At 35.0% G+C, this 27294-nt stretch overlaps 1 protein-coding gene across 1 annotated transcript in view; it reads left to right on the forward strand.

The window, feature by feature from the left end:
- Nucleotides 1-278: 278 nt before the first annotated feature.
- EYA4 (EYA transcriptional coactivator and phosphatase 4) overlaps nucleotides 279-27294 on the forward strand; it is a 300751-nt gene continuing 273735 nt past the window's right edge. The window contains exon 1 of the mRNA XM_032843485.1: nucleotides 279-464. The gene's annotated coding sequence lies outside the window, so the exon portion shown is untranslated. The remainder of the gene's footprint in view (nucleotides 465-27294) is intronic.

Consider the following 27294-nt stretch of genomic DNA (forward strand, 5'->3'; position numbering starts at 1 on the left):
CCATATGGTCCTGTTTGAGGAAAGAAGGGGAAAAAAATTAAAATCAGTTCTCACTAATTAGAGGAAAATTGTATGTAAATAATTGAAAGGTCTTTTCATTCTTATGGCTGACATTTCTACCAAAGCCTTAATTGACGGTCGGGTCTAAAGGGTTACATGCTTTTTTTAAGCGACAAGTGCTCCTGGCCAAGTACTCGCTGGGACATGCTGAGAGTAGTTTTAGATCACCAGCAGCTCTTGCTATTTTAGTCTGTGTCACTGCTGGAAGTTGTAATTAATTTGGATAATACTAAAAATCGTAATTATGAACAGTTCTGGTACTTTATAAGAATAACTACTTACATTCAGTCTTGCCAAGAAAGTCATGGAATATTTAGCAGACGGGCAAAAGATCTATGCAGTGACAACGGGTATCTCACATAGAAGCAGACCACAGAAGCCTTGATAGGGCTTAGCTTGTCCTTGTAAGTAATTTGTGGAATATTCCATGCCTGCTAATTAACCATTCTGCATTTACATTGTTATTTTCTATCAGTAATTATGTGTGTTGCATTTGTCTTTGTTTTTAATTTAAAAAAAAGTTCATTCATGGACAGTATTTAAAGCCAATGCCAATTTTAAATCATTTTTGTATACAGGAATGCTATGTGTGCCCACAAAGGACAGTGTTTCATTTTTTTCCTCAGCTAATACTAATATCCCCTCTCCCCCCAAAACCCAGCATCATCATTAGATCTCTCTCTCTTTCTCTTGCTCCTGATTTCTTCTTCTTTTAATTTGGTTTTACTTGTAACAGCTAAATTTCCTAATAGGTTTTTTTAGTCTTCAAATTAGAAAAAGAAAAAGAATATATAAAGAAAAGGTTTGATGAATTAACAGTGAATGTCTGAGATGCTGAAGTAGGATCTTTTTCTGATTTGTTGGGTGATTCAAATTAGGAACATTGAACAAATATTTTGCACGTATAGACATGATCTTCAGAGCACTGGTACATTTTTACAAGATTGCCCTGAAAATTACTTAAGAATTATACTTTTAGTATGTGTCCCTGTTGGGTGGATAACAGGTCTTGTAACAAAATGTTTTTTAGAAGAATATTTATTTGGAGTCATTATGGTTATAGGTGCACAATAAAAGGATGTAGAATATAATTTATAGGCAGAAGTTCTTTATTTGATATTGACTATAGTCTGTACCAGCTATTTGATTTTTGATAAATTATTTTCTTTAAATGTCAGGTTCCTCTATAAAATGAGGATAAGAAAAATAATAACCCGGCCTAGAGAGTTGTAATGAGTACCAAAGAAGCATGAGAATATTAAAGTGTACATTTACAGTTTGTATGAACAATTAGTCGAGAATGAGCATTCTATTCCATCAATGCTTCTTGCTTAATAGTGTTAAGGGGAGAAATGACTAAGTAAAGGGAAAATTGTATAAGCTAACACATTTTTTGTCTTTACTGACTTTTCATTGTGAATTTTTTATATTTATTTTAGAAAACTTGATAAGTAGGAAATACTTCTTTATTATGACTTTAATAAATAAACTGCAGTTGTGAGTAGGTAAGGAGTGTTGAATTTAAGAACTGCGTTGTTTTTCCCTATTGCTAAGTTGGTAGAGTCAGAGAGCAGTCCTCATACTATCCCATAGCAGTTCTGATGGTCCATCTATAAAATGGAGCATTAAGTGTGGAAAGTCTAATCACTTACATATGGCTACTCCTGGCTCTCCTGAACCACAAGTGGGCACACTCTTCTGAGGGTCAGGACATGTCTGCAATGAGTACAGGCAGGGGCATGTGTGTCCTGTCCTGTTCTCCTCCCTGATCCCTGATGGTTTTTCTGTTTTCTGTTTTTTTCCTCATTGGAGTTACTTTTTTTTTTTTTTTTTTTTTTGAGAACTTTGGGAGAAATTGTTTATTGCTTCTTGTTCCATGAATTTTTTTTTAAATGGTAATGTGAGTAGTTTTGTGCTCTTAGGAAGTTAAGAAGAGAAGGGAAAGAAAAGGAGAGGAAAGGAGAGTTATACCAGTAAATGTGTACCATAATAGGCTCCAAATGAGAGAGGCTCCAAATGAGAGGGACATTTTGCTTTTGTTCTATGGATTCGTGTCAAGTATTTTGGGGGATCTGATGTTTCTTTCTCTGAAGTGAATTTCTACATGGTACTAACTTCAGTTTTAAGGAAAACTGAAGATACTTGAAAGTATATGTTTTTATTTATATCACCATTGATTCTCCTTTAAAAACTGATAAAACCATCTTACTCAAAACTTGATATATTTTAGTGGTAAAAATATCATCCTAAAATATGCCTGTGAATTAATGCTTCTCCAGAACACTTTCCAGAATATAAGCATTTGACAACTACAGAAAAGAGAGAAAGAAAGAAAGAAAGAAAGAGCGAGCGAGCAAGAAATTAAAATGCTGTGGATCTAGGTTTTTGGTTGACATGATAGTTCTTACTCCCCAACCCTGTTACTGTTTTCTAAATACTTAATTTAGATTTATAATCTGAGTTAGGATGAGTTGCCTAGATAGTAACTAGATATTGATTTTGGTCTATTTTGTTTTTGTGGCATGTCCCATGAATGAGTGTCTCAAACACTCTCAAATAAAACATTTAAAAAACACCCTTTCTTTAAAAATATATAAGCTAAATTTTTCAACAATTTCTTTATTAAAGAGTACAATCCACGCTTCTAAGTTCAATTTTACTTTCTCTATATACGTTCCATTTTTACTCCTTCAGATCACATTGCTTCGTGTGCTTTCCCTCAAGCGTACCTACAATAAAGCCATCTGTTGTCCGAGGGGTCATTCCTACATGAATCATGCTCTGTCAAAATTTTGAGGTTATAAATGTTCAGCTAATTGAGTGGTCTGACTAGCTGAATACTTGTAAGTGCTTTATAATATCTTTCAACACTTCAAAAACCCTGGCCCACTTAAAACTCCAGAATCCCAGAGCAAATGGGACAAGTCATTCACATGGATTCTTGCTGATAAAACTGAAACATGTTTATGAATGTCTCAGAATTGGGAATAAAATGAATGTATTTCTACTCTTAAATATTTATGTTTGAGTTCTGTCTATTTTATGACAAAGCAAGCTGCTGGGAAGTGAAAACTTCAGCCAATTGTTTTGAGCACTCTGTATTCAAGACTCACTTGACTTGTTTTTCTCACCAAGCTGATGTTTTGGCATTGTGGATGCTTACAGTTCCTAAGAAAGAAGGTGCGCAATCTCTCTCTCTCTTTCCTTGCCTCTTCCAATTACTTTCTTTTCCTTTAAGAGTCTCCATAGCAGTGAGATACTGAAAATGAATGCACTAATGAAGGCTTCTGTAACTTACAGCCAGCTCAAGCCATGGTGATTTCGGGGGGACTTGTGTTTTCATGGTTTCTTCCGACCTCAAGAGTTCATGGGATTCCGAGTCTCACTCCTACATCACTTCCATCCATACTGCTCTGCATCAGTTCAAACATGGAATCTAGTCCTCTTTGATTTCCTAAAAAAAAAGCAATTCTAATAAAAAGTCCACGTCTCTGACTTTATGAAAGCTTGGCAAGACTAAAGTTGTTTACTTAGCCATGAAACAAAATTTTGAATATTGGTAACTTTTCTTCTTAAAAGTATGTTGGCCTGTAGCCATGGATCACCTGGACCAGACACACTCTTCTCCTTTTTAGGATGATTCCACTTTCTCTAACCAACTCCAAACTCAGTTCTAAGTTTCCCAGTCATGTATGAGGACTCGCTAAGTGTGCTTCTACACTTCCACATCAGATACTACCCATTCTCTGTCCTTGGCCAGTCTCTGTACAGGGAAGTGAGATGCGCAGATATGTTTTACTCTACTCTCTTAAGAAATATCCAGGTCCAAGTCACACACATGTACGCATGCACATACACACACTCACACACGTGAGTACATATCACTCTCCCCACATTCCCATTCCATAGAAGGCAAAATTATCTATAGTCAGCTTAGGTTTTAGGCAAAAACTCACCTTGAATACATTTATATTGATATTTAGAAGCTCTTGGATCACCTGGGTGACTCAGGTTAAACGGCTGCTTTTGGTTCAGGCTATGATCCCAAGACGGGGTCCTGGGATCGAGTTCCACATTGGGGTCCCTGCTCAGCTTCTCTCTCTCCCTCTCCCTCTGCCGGCTGCTCCCTCTACTTATGCTCTCTTCTCTCTGTCAAATAAATAAATAAAGTCTTGGAAAAAATATTTTTAAGCTTTTAGTTGTTATAGATATATAATATTTCAATGGAAACTTTTAACTTGTTCTCCAGGCTGGCTCTTGCCTATCTCTTGGATATTATCCCATACAAGGCCACACAGGCCTTCTTGCTGTTTCTTGAAAGGCAAAGTCGTTCCTTCTACATGGCTTTTGTACCTTCCTATCTCTGTGCCTCTCAGCAGAAAATGTTTATTCTCATGATGCATACCTTAGCCCAAATTTCTACCTTTTAGAAGTGATCATCCAATTGATAGCAACATCTTTCCACTTCCTCTAGTCACATTTATGTGATAGTCCCCATAAAAATCACTGTCTTTTTTTCTTTAAAAGATATTAATCACTCTCTGAGATTATCTTGAAATTATATTTAAATATTCTCAGTTTTCTGTCCTTGAGGACAGGCTCCTTTTCTATATTGCTTACTGCTCTATCTCCAGGACTGAGAAATGCAGATGATACTTGGTAAAAGCTTCATATATTTAAAAAAAAAAAAAAGGGAATAATTGTGTCTATAGTTAAAAAATGAAAAAAAAATAAAATTTGCTTAATAACTTTAAAAAGTAGAACTTTAACATACTTAAAAGATATATTATCCATCTTGTAATAGCTAATATTGAGTAATGATTATACCTATTATTCTAATGAGGACTTCCTGATGCTAACTTGATGGTAACTACCATCACTTACTGTGCTCATACTTAGAATGTAAATGTTCAAATGAAATAGAATTAGCCTGGGAATGGAAACAGCCTCGTTAAAGATTAGCATCATGGAATTCTAACCCAATCCTCTCATTTAACATTTGTGGCAACTGAGACACAGAAAAACTATCTTGCCTAATATTAATGGCAAATTTAAGTCTGGAATTCAGGTTTCTTGAATATCAAATGACTAATTTTCCCCACTAAACCCATGTCCCCAGTCCTAATCTAAGAATAATCAATTACTTCATGTTTCATTTATAGAAAATGTAGGAGAAATTAGATGATCTCTCAGCATTTGCTGTTCAATCATTCTTTTTCTTCCTTCCCTCTGCTCATCAATTATTCCACAGCTTGACTGGAAGCAATTGCCTTAAATTCTCACTCATATCATCAAGCTCCTACTCACTGATACCCCAAGTCCCTCAACATTCTCTGTGTCTATTACTCAGGGGTAGTGGTGTCATCTGACTGGTTGCTGCTGATACGCAACAGAGCAGAATTTACAACTGCTGAATCTACACAAGTAGACAAATAAAGGTGGTTGATCATTTGCATGTACTCCTTCAACTATCAAAGAATAAGGGATAGCCAATCAAAATCATGTAATAGGTAAATTATGACCAAAATGAAGTTAAAGTTGCATTTAGTATAGACCAAGTTTAAAATTAAAGTACTGGAGGAAGACAGTGTTAAGACCTTTTTTGATACCTGCTGTATTTGGTTTAGAATTAAATTGTTTTGCTCATAATGAGGGGGAAGTTTGTCCTATGTGTTTCTTCTGTTCTTAATGGTAATACTTTGTGTTATGAAATGAGACAGGTTACCCACAAATATATGTATAAGAATATTACAGACTAGAAAGACATCTTACTCCCTGGTATAAAAGCCCTTGGGTGAATTAAGTTTAGTCTATCTTAATGAATCACTGTCCAATTTACTTTAATACCTCACAAAAACATTACAAAATCTACCAGGAGAGTTCAAAGTTTTGTGTAGTCTGGTGAAAACTGTTTTTAGAAGGAAAACTGGATTGAAGTACATTTTCTGAGTGACTATGAGAATTCAGAAACTTTAGGAGGTTTTGTGTTTTAGGATTTTCAAATACACTAAAGAATTTATTGTTTCTTTATTATGTTACCTTTGTGCCTGAAGAGGAATCTCCTAACACTGGTTATACAAGTGCAAAGAAAAGAGATAATGATGTTTTCTATACATAGACATAATCCCTTATCTTGTTCCCTCGATCACTCTCTGCAGTATCTGGAGCATTTGGCTACACCAGCCTTGATTTAACCACTGGCAATTAATAAAGACATGTAGACAGCAAGTGGTAGAATGGGATAAAATATTGGGACAAGAAACCTGAGATGTATTTCAGAAGAAAATGGGAAAATTGAGATTTTTATGTTTATATTATACAATTCCCGGTATTGATCTGAGATCTATGGACCCTCCTGGAACATTCAAGGGGGTTCACACACCTCCAGAATTTTAATGTAAAATTGTGAGTCTGTATTTCTTAGGAGGCGAGCAACAATCCACAGTTTTCATCATATTTGCAAGGGGAGGTCTGTAGGCCCAAAAAGCTAAGAGCGTAATATTGCGCCAGCACATTATCAAAAACAAGCACTATAAAGATGGTAAACAATTAACTAATATTAAGTTATTATATCTCCTTTCCCCATCTCCAGTTGTATTTGACATTTTTCATTCCCAGACTTGGAAATTTCTAGGTTAAGACTGTGAAGCTGAAGTAGATGAGAATAATTTAGTGAAGATTTAGGGAAGAAAGCTTAGGATAGGTAAAAGGTAAGAAAAGAAGATTCAGTAGAAAAGAAAACAAAAAGATGGTTTGGCTGAATGGTAAAGTAATAATGATTTCTACATGTAAAAAAAATTAATATAATGATAGGAAGCAAATATTCCTCTTCCTTTATTAAATGTTGTTTTCATTGGTAACAACAGCCAATATTTATTAAAAACTTACCATGTGTGTTAGATAATGCTTAAGTATATCTTTTTTTTACATCGAGTTCTCACAACAAATCAATGAAAGAAAGGTATTTTTCCCTCCATTTTTTCAGACAAGGAAACTAAAATCATCCTGGAAGAACAAGAAGGACTTCCAAGAAAAGAATAAAGTTAACACTGAATTTCCAAAGATCAGTGTGTACGTTTTGGGAGTGAAGTGGAGTTCAGAATGCAAGGAGTGAGTAGAGGGGCTGGCAAAGGAGCAGAGTAGGAAAAGTAACAGCAAAGTTAGATTTTATTTAGATATGGAAAAACTTCTTTTGAAAGGGATTTGAACATAGGAAGAAATTGGTAAAGAAGGCTTTGAATTTTGTTTTATAGAGGCCTTCAATAAAAGAGAGTTTCATTGAATCAGGATGAGACTATACACGAAGGCTGGGGAATGGATACCATGTCTTGTGGGTTTTTTCCCCAAGTTTCTCCCAGCTTTGGTACTTCAAAAGCAAACACTTAAGTTTCCCTAAGCAAAACAAATATTCAGAATTTATAAATAGGTCAAGAATGGTAGACCATCTTAAGAAACCTCTTTCCATTGTTTCATAGGAGATCTTATCAATGCTTTCCAGCAAGAAGGATGTGTTGACCGTGAAGCCTTGAAGGGGAGGGATTTAGTGATACTGAGTCCCTCAAAAGAGCAACAGTCACCTTTAAAATATGAAACAAGCCCATGGGTAGATCTGAGAACTTATTAAAATATATGCAAAGAGCCCAGAAATTCCACTTTCAGGTATATAACCAAAAGAATTGCAAGCAGGAATTTGAATAGATATTTGTTCACCCATATTGATAGCAACATATTCACAATAGCTAAAAGGTAGAAGCATCCCAGGATCCACTGATGGATGGTCAAATAAAGTGTCCATTGATGGTAGATACATATAATGGGACATCATTCAAGCTTAAAAAAGAAGAAAATTCCTACACTTGTACAACATGAGTGAACCCTGAAAACATCATACTAAGTCCAATCTACCAGTCACTAAAGGACCAATAGCATATGATTCTTCTTATCGGCGGTATCTAGATTCATCAAATTCATAGAGACAGAAAATGGAATGTACTTGCTGGTATTGGCAGGGACAGGTAATGAAGACTTATTTGTTGATGGGTATAGAGTTTCAGTTTAGGAAGATAAAGATTTTGAAGATGGATGGTGGCCATGTTTACACAATGTGAATGTGCTTCACACCACTGAACTGTACGCTTAAAACGATGAAATGGTTAATTTTATATCTTGTATATTTTCTCTGTTTATCTATCTATCAAAAAGAAGAGAGCTTATGTTAATTTATTTGATATTTTTAAAGCAGATTCCTGCTCCTAGTTTTTAAATACGTGTATACCATATATGCAATTAAATTCCATTCTAGAGAAGACTGGGTTAAAAATTATACATTTGTAAAAGATAGTAGTTAATTGATTTATGTATGTGAGATCAATATAAATGTTTTGCCCTAAATTCCTGTATGTTATATAACTTAATTTAAATATGCTTAAAATATTATACGGTTAACATTATGTATCTCTGTTATTTATTGAGTACAGTCAACTTAGAATTTCATTATCCAAATTGAAAATGTTGTTTGACATGGTTGATGACTAGTGGCTTATGTGGTAGGAAAATATTTTACCAGGAACTCTTGGCTAGTGGGAAGTCCAATAAGATGTATTATCAACACTCTAAAATGGTGGTATATGGTGGTATATTCATAGAGTACACCATCTAATAGATGGCTAACAATTTGACAAATATCATTTTTTAAAAATTAAATATACTGGAATGTCTCTATAATGTTTTCCAGGGATCTGGGTTTTTTTTTTTTTTTTTCAGTGTTACATGATCCTCTTTGGGCCCTTAGCCAGCCTTTTAAAAAATGAACATTAGCTGCAGGAAAATGTTAAATGAAGGCATATTGTGATGAATTTCACTGTCTAGTATTTATTTTAAGGGGTTTAACTTAATATACAACACAGCAAAACTTTGCTTTCTCATACATAATGTATTAAAAAATTTAGTCTCTTAGAAAACATTACCAATGAGTTACAGTGAATAACAAATCCATATATATACTTAGAGCTAGGATTTTTTTCAGTACCGTTTATTTTTTCATAGCTGCCTTGAATGGATATTTTAAACTTAAATGGGTTCTATTTCTCCTAAAATAAAACATCCTTAGAGGAGAAATTTTAAGAGAACAGATGAAATTTCATTACCATGCATGTGGTCACACCTTGTCAGAAGTTAGGTCCTAAATTTCACTGTGATATTGATATTTGCACACATTTAAAGTGACATTATTTGGCAAAAGAACAAGTATCTAGCTTGAGTTAGTGGTGCACATGGTGATGACTAACCACGTACTACAAGGTTAAAACAATTTTTAAAATCACTTGTTAATGTGATAAGACTAGGCTCATGTTATTCCTAGCCTCGTTTTCAATTGGCTTTTTTTGTCCAGCATAGCCAATAGGTGAGTAAATGTTTGCAACTGACAGATGTAATCTTTACTCAAATGAAAAGGACACAAGTGCCAGATATTAACGGGAAAAGATTGATTCACACTGTTGTGGATATTAATCCCTTATTTTAAAATTGAATAGTGCTTTAGTATAATTATACTTACTTTGACTCTAAACCAAGGATTCCACCTACATGGGTGGACCAATGGGGGTGATCTTGTTGGAAAAACATATTTCTGAAAGAATTCTGTTTTAGAGAATGATTTACTGTGTATAAATTATCTTAGAATTTCTCCCCCTTCTCCCTATCACTCTCGCTCTTGCAATCCATCATCCCACCAAAAAAAGAACCTGTCAAATTAAATAAATTCCACTAAATTCTTAGATTTTACCTTTCTTATTATCCCCACTCTACAGATACTCTTTGCAATTAATAGGTCTTTTGGATACACAACTTAGTGATGTTTATGTAACATCACTGTTTATGTTTATGTAACAGGTTCTATTTTTATTCTTAAATTTTTATGGATTGACATTGTCAATAACACTTAAAATTATTTAAAACATTTTCGGTTTTGTTTAATCACTTGAAAAATCAAAGCGTGCCATGGTTATGGTCCCTGTGGCTATGTAATAAATATGCCTGTATGTTCTATTCTTCACCTCATTTTCCTCCTTCTCTTCCTCCTTCCTACCCACCCAACTAACACAGAGAAAACTTTGAAATCTTCATTACTGCTCTGCCTCACAGGAGCTGTTCTCTGCTGCTTACAGAGTCTAAGCCATGGCCAAGGAAGTGTTGGAAACCTCCATGCTTCCTTATCCCCACTCATCTGAGTAACTCCCTCAATACTGGGAACCTGCCCCTCAAATTTCACCTTCTTCAACACCTCTGAAATCAGGCAATTGCCTCTTCAGCTACACCAAAATACTCTTTCTACTTGAGCTCCACTTTTGTGTGCTCAAGTTCAAAAAAGATAAGTGTCATCTCATGTTTTCCGTTCTCTGAAAAGTGACAGTTGTTTGTCACTTGCTACCTGAAGCTTTGAAAGTCTAAGTTTTATCCATGTTTGTACTGATTAACAGTGGGAGGATAATTCTCTTAGCAGTTATTCTATCATGATCAGAATTGGAAATCCTACAGAATTCTTAAAAAATAGTTTTAGATAAAATACACATGTCATAAAACCTACCCTTTTAAAGCATACATTGCAGAGGTTTTTAGTATTTTCACAAAGTTAGGGAACCATAACCACTACCCAATCCCAAAGCATTTTCAGCACTCTCCTAAAAAAATCTCGTATACATTATCAGTCATTGACCATCATTCTGTCCCCTTAGTTCCTGGAAACTGCTAATATTATACACTTTTTGTCTCTATGGATTTGCCTCTTCTAGATTTTTCATTTAAGTGAAACCATACAATATGCAGTTTTTTGTGATTGGCCTCTTTCATTTAGCATAATGTTTTCAAGATTAATCTGTGTCACAGCATCTACCAGTACTACATTACTTTTTATTGTTAATAATAATTCATTGTATGGATATGTCACATTATTTATTTGTTAGCTGATGGTCCCTGGGACTGTTTCCACTTTTTAACTCTCATGAATAATGCTACCATCAACATTCATGTAGATGTTTGTATGGGTGTATGTTTTCTTTGCTCTCAGGTAGCTACCTAGGAGGAGAATTGCTTGGTCAAATAGCATTGCTTGATTTAACTTTTTGAGAAACTTCCAGACTGCTTTTCAAAGAAGCTACACCACTTTACATTCCCACCACAGTACCAGGGTCCAGTTTCCCCACATCTGTGTCAACGCTTGTTACTGTCTGTCTTTTTTATTACAGCTATACAAGTGGGTGTGAAGTGGTATTTCACTGTGGCTTTGATTTGCATTTTCATGATGGCTCATGATATTTGAGCATCTTTTTTTGTGCTCATTGGCTTTTTGTATATCTTCTTTTTTTGTATATCTTCTTTGGAGAACCGTCTATTCAGATCCTTTGTCTATTTTTAGGTGGGTTGTCTTGTTACTGAGTTGTAATTGTTATGTGTATATTCTAGATGCACGCCCTTTATCAGATATATAATTTGCAAATTTTCTCCCATTCTACGTGTAGTCTTTTCACTTTCTTGATGGTATCACTTGAAGCACAAAAGTTTTAAATTTGCTGATATCCAGTTTATCTTTAGTTGGTGCTGCTGTTATCTAAGTTTTTGGCATCGTAGATAAGAAGCCATTGACAAATTCATTGTCGGAAAGATTTACACCTCTTTTCTTCTAAGAGTTTGTAGTTTTATAAAACTTGCATTTGGATCTTTCATCAATTTTGAGTTGATTTTTGTTTATGGCACAAGTGAGGCTTATAAATTTGTTCTTTTGGATGAGGCTTCTAGTTGTCCCAGCAACTTGTTGAAAAGACTACTCTTTCCCCATTGAAATGTCTTGGCACTCTTGTTGAAAATCAACCAGCCAAAAATGTTAGGGTCTATTTCTGGACTCTCAATTCTATTCCTTTGGTCTTTATGTCTGTATTTATGCCAATACCACACTGTCTTGGTTATTGTAGCTTGACAATAAGTTTTCAAACCAAGAACTGTGTGTCCTCCAACTTTGATCTTCCTCAAGATTGTTTGCGCTATTCTGGGTCAAATAATTTTCATATGAAATATAGCATCAGCTTGTCAATATCTCAACAACAACAAACAGCCACAATTTTCACAGGGATTATGTTGAATCTGCAGATCAATTTGGGGACGATTGCAATCTTAACAATATTGTCTTTAATCTAAGAATATGATGTCTTTTGGTTTATTTAAGTCTTCAATTTTTTTAACAGTTTTATACTTTTCAGTGTATACATTTTGTGCTTTTTGGTTAAGTTTATGCCTGAGCATTTTATTTTTTATTCTGTTGTGAATAACTTTTTTTCTTTATTTTATTTTTGGTTTGCTCATTGCTATTGTATAGAGAAACAATTGGTTTTGTATACCAATCTTGTATCCTAAAACCTTGCTGAAATTGGTTATTATGATAGTTTTTAGTGAAATATTTAGGAAGTTCTATGTATACTATCATGTCATCTTCAAATAGACATAGTTTTACTTTTTTTCAATCTGAATGCCTTTTATTTCATTTTTTTCCCCTAATTGCTCTAGACAGAACCTCGACTTCAACACTGAATAGCAGTAGCATCTTGAAGTTTCCCTACCTTATGCCTTATGTCCGGCCCCAGCAAAACTAATCTTTATATTGCATTTGGTGAATATGGAATTTACTCAGTAAATATTGAGTGTGCTCCATGTATGAGGCACCATTCTTGGGGTTGCTTCTATTCTAGTGTTCATTATAAGCCAGTGCTCTTTATAAAACACAAATCTAATTATGATATCTTTCATTTGAAAGTTTTAGTGATGAGGACTGATTATTAGAAAAAGGAGTAACTTCTTAACAGGGCTTACCAGATTCTGCCTTTCCTGGCATGAGTATAAATCTCCAAACTTCTTGTCCTGCCACTTCCCTCCTGAAACTCTTATCTAGGCAAATAGAATTTATTTTAGTTTTTCAAATGCTCAATATGGCTGCTCCTCATTCTTTGTGGATTCTGTATTTGTGAATTCACCTACCGGCTAACATGTATTTGTAATTCCAAAATCAGTCCTCACAGTGTTCTCGCAGTGATTTGCAGACATGCATGTACACACAGCAGCAAAAAATTTGAGTCACCAGAAGTCTAAACTCTCAGTTGAAGTTGAACAATTATTCTTTTCAATCTATTTCTTGTGACTTTTTTTTCACATTTTGTGCTTTGTGGTGATGATTTCTCTATATAAAATGGCTGTCAATTGTAGTACTAAAGTATTGTCTAGTGTTTCTCAGTGTAAGAAGGCTGTGATGGGACTTAATGGAGAAGATACATACTTAGATAAGCTGTGGGGAGGCATGAGTCATAGTGTTGTTGGCTGAGTTCAATAATAATGAATCAATAATACATATTGAAGAAGGTGTCTTCAAAAGGAAGCACAGATAAAATTGTGTTATATATTGTTCAGTGGATGAGAATATTGTGACCAGGTTTGTAGAAGCCTAACCCTGTATTTTCCCTAGGGGTAACAATTCAGTATTTGTTAATTAAATGTTTAAAGGGACTTTTTAGAACATAACTATCATGAATAACAATAATCTTCTGTATGTAAAATGATACTAATGACAGTTATAAAAATAGTTCATATTTACTGAGTGTCAACTATATTCCAGGTATTGTGCTAAATAATTTACTGGAATTAATTTGTTTAATCCCCATTATCTCATGTAATTCATGAGGTAGGTATCATAGTGACTCAATTTTTTATTTATTTATTTTTGAAAAAAGATTTTATTTATTTATCTGAGGGAGAGAGAGCAAGAGAGAGGAGGAGTAGGGGAGGGGCAGATGGCAGACAGAGGGAGAAGCAGACTCCCTGCTGAGCAGGGAGCTCAATGGGGGAGGAGGGTCTGGATCCTAGGACCTCAGGATCATGACCTAAGCCAAAAGCAGATGCTTAACCAACTAAGTGACCCAGGGACCTCAACTCCATTTTTTAGATGAGATAACTGAGGCTTTAGGGATATTAGCAGGCGTCCCCATAAAGCTCATATTCCATCCCCCACCTCCTGCCCCTAGTACACTGAAGCCAGAGCCTGGTTATTGTAAACATTTCTTGAATGATAAATTACTTGCATGTTGTGTTCCATTCTATTTGAACTGGTAAGTACAGTCTTTAATATATTTCGTGATTGCTTTCCTTTTGTTCTTTAATAGTAAGAGGAAAAAGCTGTAATTTACTAGAACTACCTCTGATGTAGGCTAATCTGCATGTTTATCAATTTCTGTGTTCAGTTGTGCCATTTTAGAAATCCAGAATGGTTGTTCATCCTAGAATATGTGAGGAATATCTCCTTTGGGGGAACAATGATTAATAAGTACCTGATTGAGTTCTTGGTGACATCAAAAGTGGCAGATTTTCTCAAATCTGTTTTGTCCATCTGTAAGTTAGGGAAATTTTAAGCTCTTTATCAATACTGTAATTCTTAAACAACAACAACAACAATGTTTACATTACCAAATTTCAGGGAAAGAGAAAATTCTTGGAAAATGTTAATTTTGCATGATTTTCCCATTAATATTTCAATCGTTTGAAGCACTGTCCAAATAACATAATGAAGAATTATTTTAACTTTATTGATAAAGAAAAAAACAAGGATTAAGTAACCTTCTGAAGGCACTGGATATAGATATAAGTGGCACCAAGTTCTCTTCATGAATATAGATTTACACAGTATTATTCCCCTACGATATTCATGTAACATCACACAAAGTGTCACAAGGCAGAATTTCAGCATTCAATTAGCACTGGAATTATTTATCTATGAGCCCTCTGTGATTTGTGATGGAGAAGATGAGGGTTACCTTGTGAGGAAGGTTAAGACAAGTCTCAAAAGGAAAAAAATGCCTTGAAAACCAGAACCCAAAATGTATGATTTTCAAAGAATAATTTTACATCTCACTTAGAACTCTGTTCCAGAGCTCCATTAATTGCAACTGCAGATACCTATAGAGTTTTCTGGGGTCAGGGGTGTTCCAGAAGAATGTTAAGACTCAGGGCCAGGTAAGCCTAGAAAAGGCGTGACAGCCCTTTCCTAAGTAATAAGAAGTCCATAAACACACACCAGCTGATCAGACTTCACTTCCCAAATTCAAAACAGCCTATTGATTTAAGGACATGTGTTGTATTTCAAACAATGAGGAGCCAGGTATCTTCTTTTAAAAATGAGGAAATTGGCTGTAGGAAGGAAAAAGGAATCATAGGATTGAAACCCAATGGAGATTAAGCAAAATTTTGTTGAAAGACAAAAGCAAGTTTTCACTGCCAAGAGGAACCGATCATTCAGAAAGGAAAGAAGTTGAATAAGGCCAGTTGACTTTGTAGATTTTGGTTTGAGGCCATCTTTGCTATCCTTGACTGAAAGAAAGAAAGCAATCCCCCGAGACTGAAAACTACTGTGGGAATGGTGGTCTTTATTGCAACCCAAGAGAGTAATAGGTCCCAGAAAATAAAATGAAAACAAGTGGCTTCTTTAATACATGTTCTCCCCATAGAAATAGTGTCATTTCAACATGTAGACAAAAATAAACAACATAAGTATTCCATTACAAGGGCTCAGTATTCACATGGTAATACTGTTAAACATACAGGGGAAAGTTAACATTTTAAACTGGTATTAGAAACATTCAATAGAATTTCAAGTGCAGGATATTTTATACTATTTTATTTATTTCTCAGTTTTCTACCGTGTTTTTTAACTTATCAGCAGGATTTCTAAAGAACACATTCTATTTGGGGTACACACCATCTCTTTTATTTCCAATTCTTATTATTTATTCTTTGGTCACAATTTCAAATTCTTTGAGGCATTTATATTCAGGACTGTTTCTATAGTATGTATTCTTATAGATTTGGAGAGAAGTAACAAATAATGGCATATGATGAGAATTCATCAGGTATTTACAGAATAAGTGAATGAATGAACACAGAAAATTATTTTCCCTAAGTAAAATTTATCTTTGAAATAATGTTAATAATTGAAACCCTTGTATTTAGTATTGGGATGATTCTGAATTGTAATTCATGCATACTATCACATGATCTTATTGGTAAATCTTTACCGCTGAAATCCGTGCAGAATGAATATTCTATGTGGGTTTAATCCCACTTCCTTACACCCATTTTCAGCTTTCTTCTAGTGAATTGTAAATGAAGAACTAAGAATGAAATACTGTATAAGACCACCAAGGCTTGCAGGGAGAAAACTATAGTGTTCTGAATTATTAGGGAAAGTTTAATTAAATTCTATGTCACTTGGAATAACATCAGCACTATTTTTGATTAGGTCTAACCCCAGGCAAATGTGAAATAAGAGAAGTTTGTTTTCAGGTCCTACCCTCCATCTTTCCATTTTATATTTCAGAATTTCTTTTTCTCTTCCATTGCCTGCTTACATCTGCCCTGATCCAGGCCATTTGAGGTATCTACAGCTGCCTCCCAAAGGCAGCTGGACCCACACTAACTCTCCATCTGTGCCTACTGTACTCATAACTCTTTCAGATTCTCTGCTACCTTCCCATCCCTACCAAAACTTTCTTGACCTCAGTTTCATCCTGTCGAGTCTCTACTGTCTGCTTTTCAAGGAGATTGTTAACTAATCTGATAAATGCAACCTCACTGCTATGATACTTAGATTAATGTATTATAGCACAGGTCTTCCTTCATCTCTTTTTGAAAAATATGAAATAACACAAATTCAGAAAAAGTACACTAGTCATAAGGGTGCAACCCAATGAAGGCGAACACACCATGTAACAAGTACCCAGATCAAGAAATAGAACATCACCAACAGCCCCAAACCCCTTTACCAAGCACTATAACCCCGCATCTACTCTATTCCACTTCCAATAAATATTGGCATCAATATTGTGCATTTTGTATTCTACTTGAATCGAATCATACCGTATGTACTCTTTTGTGTCTGGCTTCTTTCCCTCAACATTATGCCTATGAACTTCCTGTGTACTGTTGCCTGTGTTTGTGAATCATTTTCATTGTATGTATAACCCTATTGTGTGAAGGCACCACAATTTATTCATTCTACTGTTGATGGTTGCTGGCATTTGGGGTCGTGTCCAGTTTGGAGATTATGAATACTGCTATGAATATTCTTCACATGTTTATTTATTTATTTATTTTTTTTGGTGGACATAACTTTGTGTTTCTGGTGGATATCTACTAGGGGTGAGATTGCTGGGTCATAGAGTACACATATGTTCAGCTTTAGTAGAGACTCCTAAAAAGGTTATCAAAATGGTTAACCAAGATAATACTCTCTATAGCAGAGTGTGTTTTTCTTTCCCCCAAATCTTCCCCAACCCTTGTTATCGTTTGCTTTTTCCTTTTCATTATTCTTCTGTGCCTCTATAATAAGGTCTCACCATGATTTTAATTTGCATTATGTTCATGATAATGACATTGAGCATCTTCTCAGGTATTTATTGGTTTTTCTCTATACCATCTTTTGTGAAGGATATTAAGGACTTCTTTCTGGTTTTCAATGATTGTCTTTTTCTTGCTGATTTATAGAAAAAAATTGTATTTGAGAAAGGAGTTCTAATCATTGGAGCATAGATGTAAGGGAAGTGTATGTAGAAAGCATGGGCAAGATGCTTATACACTGCATTGTTTCTATTTGTCTCAGCACTAGAGTGTAACTTTCTAGGTAACACAGAAATACAGCTCTTATCTTTAGCCACGTAACCATTTGAAACAACAACCTACCTTAGAAAATGGATGACATTTACCATTCAAGTTACAATTTATGTTATTTTTCATCTTAAGTTGGGGCTGAGAAAAACCCAGTTTGAAGTCAATATTCTGCTGAGTTGACATCAAATATCAAAACCCCAATGGGGAAAATTGCAGAGGATGAGAACAAGTGAGGGTGGGATGGAATAAACATCTTAGCCTTAGCTGTGTATCTCTCAGCCATGGATGCCACTGCGGTAGTGTTATCCCACACATGTGGTCACAGTAACCAAAAGGACAGCATCACGGAAAGACACCCAGAATTAACTAGCCCACAGTATTTGAACCAGCCTGGAGAATTTTCCCGTCAGCTCTCCTCCTAAGAGAACACAAGCAGCAATGCAGAGAATAACAATAATGCTGAATTACTGATACTGTCAGCTGTATTTTCCAATTTCTCTGAAATTTCTGACTTAGTCACAAGTCTATTATAAGTTCCCAGGTTTGGCAATGTTTGTTTAATTTAACTTGTATAACGTTTAGCCCATCAGTCTGCTTGAAAAGTTACACACAAATGCTGGTTACTGACAATTGCAGTTCAGCAATTTTTAAAAAAATTTTAAATTATTTATTTAGTTTATTTTAGAATATATTATTATGATTCCACAAATGTCACAGCGGGTAACTATCTTCTGTTCTCGTTTTGGTCTCTTTGTTTTCTTTTCACCAATGTTATGGGCCAACCAACACCCTTGGACTACAGTGAGCTATCTGCCAGAGTTGTTTAAACCTTCATTTCCATAGCCTCATTAACCTAGATTTGAGTCAACGCTATGCTCCTTGCTTAGCAGAGTGAGCTTGACTAAGTGACTTGACCTCTCTAACCCTTCATTTTCTCATCTATAGAATGGGCTAAAAATAGTAGCTACCTTTTATTGTTGTCAGGATTAAGGGAGATTATCCACATAAAACATCTTGTAAGCGCAAAATAAAGTTGGTTAATGTTATTGCCTACTTTAGAACCTAAAGATTACTACATAAGTCTTTAATGTATATTTCTCTGTAGTAGTTCTAACCTTATTGGTATTTTGGTAGTGATTCTTTTTCCCCTACCTGTCCTTTAGCCATCGAGCTTTGTAGAATCAGAGATTAGGAAAAGTGACTTTTTATCCCTACATTAGATTTGGAGAAATCAATTTACCTGTGGCTATTCTATTTTATAAGTGCACAGAATTAACAAGAAAACTTGACCACAGAAGTTCCACAGTCATATAAGTGTAAAGATAATGTTTTTAGTGCTAAGAATCAGAAGCATCATGTTATCAAAAATAACCAAGAGGTAAACATAAACCAGCAATAGACTTTAAATAGAGCAAGAAGTTGACTAAGCATATCTTTTGTTATTCTCCTGTTTCTCCTTTTGTTGGCTTTCTTCCCTTGGGGTCTGAGGCTCCCCTCTTGACCCATTCTGGTTCCAATTTATCTCTACTGTGACATTTTGCGCAGACCTCTACTTCCCCAGCCATTCAAACACTGTATCTCCCTAGCCCATATCAAAACATTTTTACTGTGTGACACAATTAAAGTATGACCCACTTTGCTATCACAGTCAAGACTATGTAATGACTATATAGCTCTGTGGGCAACCCTAATCCTAATTAAACACATCCACTTATGTGTATATATATGTGTGGGTTTAATTGAATTTTCCCAGTACTTTTTTTCACTATGTGTAATTATGTCTACTAACATGACTCACTTTTTCCCCTCCTCCCATCACTTGAAAGTTGTTACAGGACACCATCTGAATAACGGCCATATTCACACACCCATGATAAGCTGGACCTGGAAAGTAATTATCCTGGATTAACACAGGTCCTCTGATGCTAAATTAGCAGCCAGAACCATGTACGCAGTTGCTCCCTGACCCTCAGTTACTCTTAACAGAAAATCTGCAGAAATATGAGTAGAGCAGTCCTTATGCTATTGGTTTAATTTACTTACCATTTATAGACCTGGCCTCAGTTGGGAAACAGATTTATTTAGTCACTAAGAAATTCATCCAACCTACGTACATATTAGGCAACAATTAAATGCTTATTCATTGGCTGGCAAACAAGGCAGGAGGAGCAGCAGAATGAATGCTCCAGCTGAAGAAGCTTTTAGGGATAACCATTGAGCTGGATCCCCTTTTTCTGCAGATTAGGAAACTGAACAGAGAGGTTAAATGGTCAACAAACAGAGGCAGACATGCCCCTGGTACCCAGGACTCTGGATTCCTGTGCAGTTTTTCTTCTGCTATGATTTCTGGTCTATGCGTCCAAAGGAAAAGCTCAGGCATAAAACACAGCATGATGCAGAAAGCTATAAAGTCTGACCACCCATTGTTCGGAAGAGCATATCCCACTTGTTAACAGACACCTTAAAATGCATTTCATTCTCTGACTCTGTGACTGTGTTTATGATAGCTTCCATTCTTACAGAGTTCTCAGAGATGCATTTAATCATATCTCTAGTTCTAGAAAGAAGCACAAATTCATTTGTTTGCTGCTGGCTCAACAACTGGGCGAGGGGATGAACCTAAATGTCCTGTGATGGCAGAGAGTCCCATAAAAGGGTCATGACATGCAGTCATTCTGATTGCTATGTGTGCCAGTGACACTACAATACAAGAAGTGTCCAGAACCAATTTTTCCAGCAATTCAAGCAAAGAATTGAAGCCGCTGTCTAATAATATTCTAGGAGATGCCAAGAATGAGAAAATTGAGGGAATAAAGCATGAAGTGACTGGTCTGGACTTGATATGAGGTTATTTGTACTGAAATAAGAGTTAAAAGCTGGCAAACTGGAGAGCACAGTGGAAAAGAACTTTGGATAAATCATTGAAGTCCACCAATTTATATGGTACATGTAATTTCTTTTTAAAAAAATTTTCTCTATTCTGCTTTTTTGTAAAGTAAGGATTCATTGGCTGACACCAGTACACAACAGGTAGTATGGCCCGTATTGACTCCTACCCTCTCCTTGATTGGCAATCCATGGACTCTAATATTAAATTGTTTTTCATTTTGACTTCAAGGGCATGAAGATTCTTCCATAAGTCACAACTCAACTGAAAACTGATTTATGGAAATTTTCTAGTAGGAAACAGAATTGAAACATTCTGATCATTGAGGGAAAATACCCTTGTCCTCTAGCACCTGTTGGAGAGTAAATGAGTCACTCCTAACTTCTCTCTGGATAAGAAAAGACAACTCTGAGGACCAGGATGTGTTGGTATTGCATCGTCTAGGGAGGCTCAATAAAAACACTAGGGATTGATCACAGCCAGGCACAGATGGAATTCCCAAAGTGCTCCCTACTGTGCCTAACCAATTACACCACTTGCCCTGGTCCTGTGTGTGCTACCATTTCTATGACTTTTAAAAAATGACCATGTCAAAATGGAAGATCCTTAGGAATGAAATGAAAAGAGTTAAAATGGGCTACATCCAAATGAGAACAACCCAAAGCATGGAAATTATGGGCTTGGGGAAAATGTTTTCTTGGTTTATTTGATTAACACTTTGCCACTGAGAAGAATTTTCCTTTGAGGTTTCTTATTCTGGATAGTTTTTAATGTAATTGGTTTAAGTGATACTTTACTTAAATATACCTTAAAAAGAAATCTGCCACTAACTATAAAATTTTCATGTTCAGTCCAATTGACTTCAAAGTAATCCAAAATGCTAATTCCCAAGTGACACCTATCAGTCTCCAGCTGTGTTCCTGATGGAGACTGACATTTGAAACCAACAATTAGAGTTACCTAATGCCACGACTCTTTAAATAAAGACTAAAGGGCTTTACAGTACCCTATCAAAGCAGCTCATAACCAACTCATACTATTATTGTTTCTATAAGTGTGGTGGGAGGATTAATTTCTTTTTTTTTTTTTAAGATTTTATTTATTTGACACAGAGAGAGAGAGATCACAAATAGGCGGAGAGGCAGAAGCAGGCTCCCCGCCAAGCAGAGAGCCTGATGTGGGGCTCGATCCCAGGACCCCGAGATCATGACCTGAGCCAAAGGCAGATGCTTTAACTCACTGAGCCACTCGGGCACCCCGGGAGGATTAATTTCTTGACACTCATTTAACATTACAAGAAAAATGATCTTCAGAGCCAAAGGTCATTCTTTGCCAAATCAACACATTCAAAATAGTATGCTTGAATGCAAAACTGGAAGTATCATTAAGGCTTTGACTAATTTTTGTGTCTTCCACAATCATCCTGGCCCTTGTTTTCTCATTATCTATGTGAGATCAATTAAGGGATATTACTTAAATTTAAAACTTGCTTTAAATTAACAGAAGAGGGTGCCTGGGTGGCTCAGTGGTTTAAAGCCTCAGCCTTTGGCTCAGGTCAGGATCTCAGGGTCCTGGGATAGAGTCCCGCATCAGGCTCTCTGCTCAGCAGGGAGCCTGCTTCCTCCTCTCTCTGCCTGCCTCTCTGCCTACTTGTGATCTGTCTCTGTCAAAGAAATAAATAAAATTTAAAAATAAAAAAAATAAAATAACAGAAGAGCTAGAGAGAGAGAGAGATTAAGAGAGAGAAAGAGAGAACAAGATACATTGTCTTTCAGATTGAAATATAACAAAACAATATTTTTGTCCTGTGATGTAGAATTCTCAAAACTCATGCAGCCATAACTGCCCAAAATCTCAGGAAAGGTGGTTTTAGAGAAACATTTATAAGGTATACACATACACACACACACCCCTTATCTATATATATATATTATATTTATTATATATTTAATTTATTTATAATTTATATATAATATTACATAACATTTATTATATATCTATACCTTATTTATATCTATACCTTATATATATAATATGTGTGTATATATATAATTTGTATATAATATATATGTGTATATATAATATGTACATACACACATATATGTGTATATATATTTATATATATATATAAACCTATATATATATTTTTAGGGATATATATGTGTGTGTGTATATATATATATATCATTAGTATTAAGCTCTAAATTCAAGATTGGATTAATTTACTTATTCAACAAACATTTATAAGTACCTACTATTTGCTAGGTCCTAAAATGATACTATGAGACTATGTGTTATGGATGATGTCAAAGGAATTCTTGCTGTGAGTGGGAAGCAGATACCCTTAATTATGACAGCAACTTGAATCAGTACATAACTCCCTTATCTAACCTTATCTCCTTCCCCTCTACTTCCTACTCGTTAGGCAACCTCTTGTCTAACTCATTCTTCCCTTGATGTTCACCCTTTAGAATAAGTTATCAGGACCATATCAAACTGATTAGAGAGATTTAAAGGAACTTAATAATGAAATTGTATAATTTGTCAGGCACAATACATGATCTATCAGAACAAAGAGATAAGGCACTGGATATCCAGATTTCCAACAGGATTCCCAAATTTTCAAGTTTCCAGAAGGGACACTCTACTCTGTAGTAGACTGATGAATCTAGTTTCTTATTACACAAGCAAAAATGACATAAATAGCATATAAAATTATTGGTAGGATTATACATGTTGAAATATGAGTTATTTTGGAAAAATACCCTTTTTACTACTGTTTTTGTGTTTTATTTATTTTAGGAACTAAATTGTTTCTATAGCAAAGGTTTCATTACAAATAATAGGTTTTATTTTGACATAGTGAAAAACTGACTTTCAGCTAGAAAACTGAATAGATAAATGGCACTTTTGAGGTTTAGTATCAAACAGGGTACTAAATAGAGAAGAGACATGTAATATTTTTGAAGATGATCTAGAGGGAGATATTTTCAGTTAAATATCTCATCTTTTAGATGATACTAAGCCATTCCTGTTTGTAAAATGTCAAGTAAACATTCAGATGGATGTTTTAAGGCTGTGTGCCTGAAGAGTTTATGGAGGTGAATTTCAGGATGTCAATTGCAAGGCAATTGTCTTAGAAAGAAGTACCACTACCAATACTTTGAGATGATGACTTCTAGATTGTAGTTTACAGACCCAGAGTGATAACTATTATAATCAGATTATTTTTTAAGAAACAGGCCCAAATCCTGGTGAAATTATCACAAAGTATTTTGTTATATTCTTGATATTGTTTAGAAATATATTAGAAATGCAAGAGAAATGGTTGTTTTACCTTTGCCCAAAATTATGGTTCATCTGCATTGGCGGGAATGGGATTGCAGTTTTGGTGGCTATACTCCATGATAAATCTGATGGGATTTGGGAAAGTCTATAGAAAAGGTGATCTATACCAACTCCGGTTGAGTTCTGTGTTCTTTTCTTCATTTTATAAAATGATTGGGCTCCTCAGTTTCTTCACAAGAAAATTCTAGAGGCCTCTTAATAGAACTTCATCAAGTCATGAAGTTATGAAAAAGCATTTAAGAATATTTTAAAAAAGGGAACAGTCTTTGCAAGAAAGGGTTTTTTTTAATTAAAGTGTAGACTAGCTCATATATAATAATGAGTTATTAATACCTGGATTTTTGGGGTCATGTTAATAGGCAAAAATGACTTTTTTTTGTAAGCTATCTCAAATCTTAGGTTATTACATAAATTTTAAAAACAAGAAAAGATGGATGTTTGGGTGGCTCAGTCAGTTAAGCGAGCGGCTACCTTTGGCTCTGGTCATGATCTCAGGGTCTCGGGGTCGAGTCCCACATTAGGCTCCTTGTTCGGCAGGGAGCCTGCTTCTGCCTCTGCCTGCCACTCTGCCTGCCTTTGCTCTCTCTCTGACAAATAAAGATATAAAATCTTTAAAAAAAAGAAAAACAAACAAGGAAAGAGCCGCAGACATCCATTTTTAAACTGGTATACCGTTTTTGAAAGTATAATTCCATAGCTACTGAGTTGAGTAATACTTTATGAGTTTTAATATGAAAAATTATTCATCACCACTACTTTAACAGAAATGCTAATGACATTAAAATAACAGATATGCTGTTTAATGATTTGAGGGATCTAAATGAAATACACATTGCAAAATTGAAGAAACAAAACATTTTCTTTTATGTTTGATCAAGAATGGCATCAAGATACAGTTCATAGACTCCCTAATAAGCTGTAAAACTAAGCTAGGAGTTAATCTAGCTAGTTACCCATAGTATACAGACCGCTGATGACCATGAGAAGCTATTTCACATAAGCGTACACTTCAAAGCTACAATGACATGAAAAAGAAACTAAAGCCAGTTTTTACTTGTTTTGAAATACAACCCTCAATGAGGCATTGTTTGCACATTGAACTAAAGGCATAAACAATGCGTGGTGGGTTTAATTTGTGAAATGAGTGTAAGTCTTGATGAGCTGTGATGTTTGCTTTTTGGAAATGGAAAACTACTTTTTAATTTTACATATTCATCTGAGGATTGACACAAACATAAAATATGGAGGCTCCTCAAATTAGCTTGAAGTTTGATATTTTTCTCAGGGAGAACTTAAATGATAGCACAAAGAGTGATTAAAGATTATATGTTGTAAGTTATGAAGTTTTATGAAAAAACACTTATTAAAAATATTCTTAAATACTCTGATGTCAAAGGTACAAATTACATATTTTCAGTTGTTGGCAGTGGGTTGCTAAAGCCATGAACAGTTGTGTCCTCAATTTACATTACCTGTCCTTGTGTGTTGTACATGTATCATGCTTTATTTTCATTTTGATAGTTTAAGTTGAGAATCACAGCAATGTGTTCAAAATGTATTAGCATTGTTTTGTGATTTAATATATATATTATATATAATATATATAGATAAGTAATAGCATTAAATCATAAAATATAATTAAGTTATAAACTATAGTTCAGTAACATATTAAATAAATATTGTTAACATTTATATAAGATTGATAAAGGAGTCACATTATCAAACGTAAACATCTTTGAGTTATGTTTTGATACTAAAAATAAAACTGTAAATTCAAGCCAAGCTTGACCTAAAAATAATATAAATTTTAAATTAAAAAACAGTGTTATATACACACATAACAGTTCTGGTTTGTTCTTATTTGCCAGTTGCAACTTGCTGCTGAATTAATATCCAACTTCTACATGTAACATTATTAGTAAAAAGGGGTAGGTGACTCTCTTGATTCCTGAAATTTGGTAACAATGGTAAATGGATCTAATCATTCCACCTTTGTAGTAATATTTTGAATTATATACTCTAGGAAACCTATACCAAAAATCGTTTTACGAGTTTCCAATTTTATCCGGAAAAATATAGGGTGTGGCAAAGAATTGATCTGAAAAAAGAGTTGGAAAGAAAGTGGGGGTGGGGGAGCCATAAAGAAAGTGAGACTTGTCAGTTATGTGACTTCCCCATTAGTTGTATTTTTATAAAACTAATATATTTAGCGTTCCTGTTAAAAATGTGTTGTCCGCAGGCACAATAATACACAGATGTTATGCTCAGTGACTTCAATCAGTGTGGGAAGACTTGAGAGACCTCTATTCTACTTCTATTTCCCCACATTTAATTAGCAAACAAATCATTTAACCCTCTGCAACTAGAGCTTCATAGCTAGAGTATGAGAAGATTGGGCCACATTATTAATATTATTTTTTAAGGTTTTGTATATTTATTTGAGATAGAGAAACAGAGAGAGAGAGGAAAAAAGTGCACAAGCAAGGGGAGGAGCAGGCAGAGGGAGAGGCAGGCTATCTACCGAGCAGGGAGCCCAATGCGGGGCTCGATCCCAGGACTCCGGGATGATGACCTGAGCCAAAGGCAGTCACTTTACTGGCTGAACCACTCAGGTGCCCTTATTGGACCACATTATGACCAAACTTATTTATAGGTTTATAAAAGCAGTTATTCTATGACAAGTATTATTGTACTGTTACCAAAAAAAAAAAAAAAAGAAAAGAAATCTACTACCTGGAACTTTTTGGTGGGTTGCTGATAAGGGTGGGGTAAGTAAGTTAAAGAAACAGGAGAAGGAATTCATAAAAATGAATGATGTATTTTTTAAAATGCAAGATCCTAAAATTCTGGCTCTGAAAGTACTTTTGTCTTATTTTTTGTTACATGATCATTCAAAATAGTATGACCACTTTCAATAGCTATTTAAATGTGGGAGGCTTATATGGATAAAACACAATTAAAAACAAATTAAAATCAGGTAAGAAAGAAGGAAGATAAGATGGGGCCTTAAACGGTATAGGGGACAAGACTAATACAAAAAGACATACCATAGCAACCTGTACCTTTGCTGGGGTTGGGGGAAGGCCAAAGGGGCTTTAAACTTTCTAGAAGGAAATAAAAAGAGAAACTTGATTAGTTACACAATTCTCAGTGCCTTCTAGATATAAAAAGCCTATAATTCTGATGAAACTAAGACTTTGTCTTCACACACACACACACACACACACACACAGCATATGATGTCATGAATTACTTCTCCACAACAGTCTATGAAGTAGATGTACTAACTCCTTCCACTGACCTAT

Source organism: Lontra canadensis, unplaced genomic scaffold (genome assembly GCF_010015895.1).
Source record: "Lontra canadensis isolate GAN:19392208 unplaced genomic scaffold, GSC_riverotter_1.0 scaffold141, whole genome shotgun sequence".
Lineage (NCBI taxonomy): Eukaryota > Metazoa > Chordata > Mammalia > Carnivora > Mustelidae > Lontra > Lontra canadensis.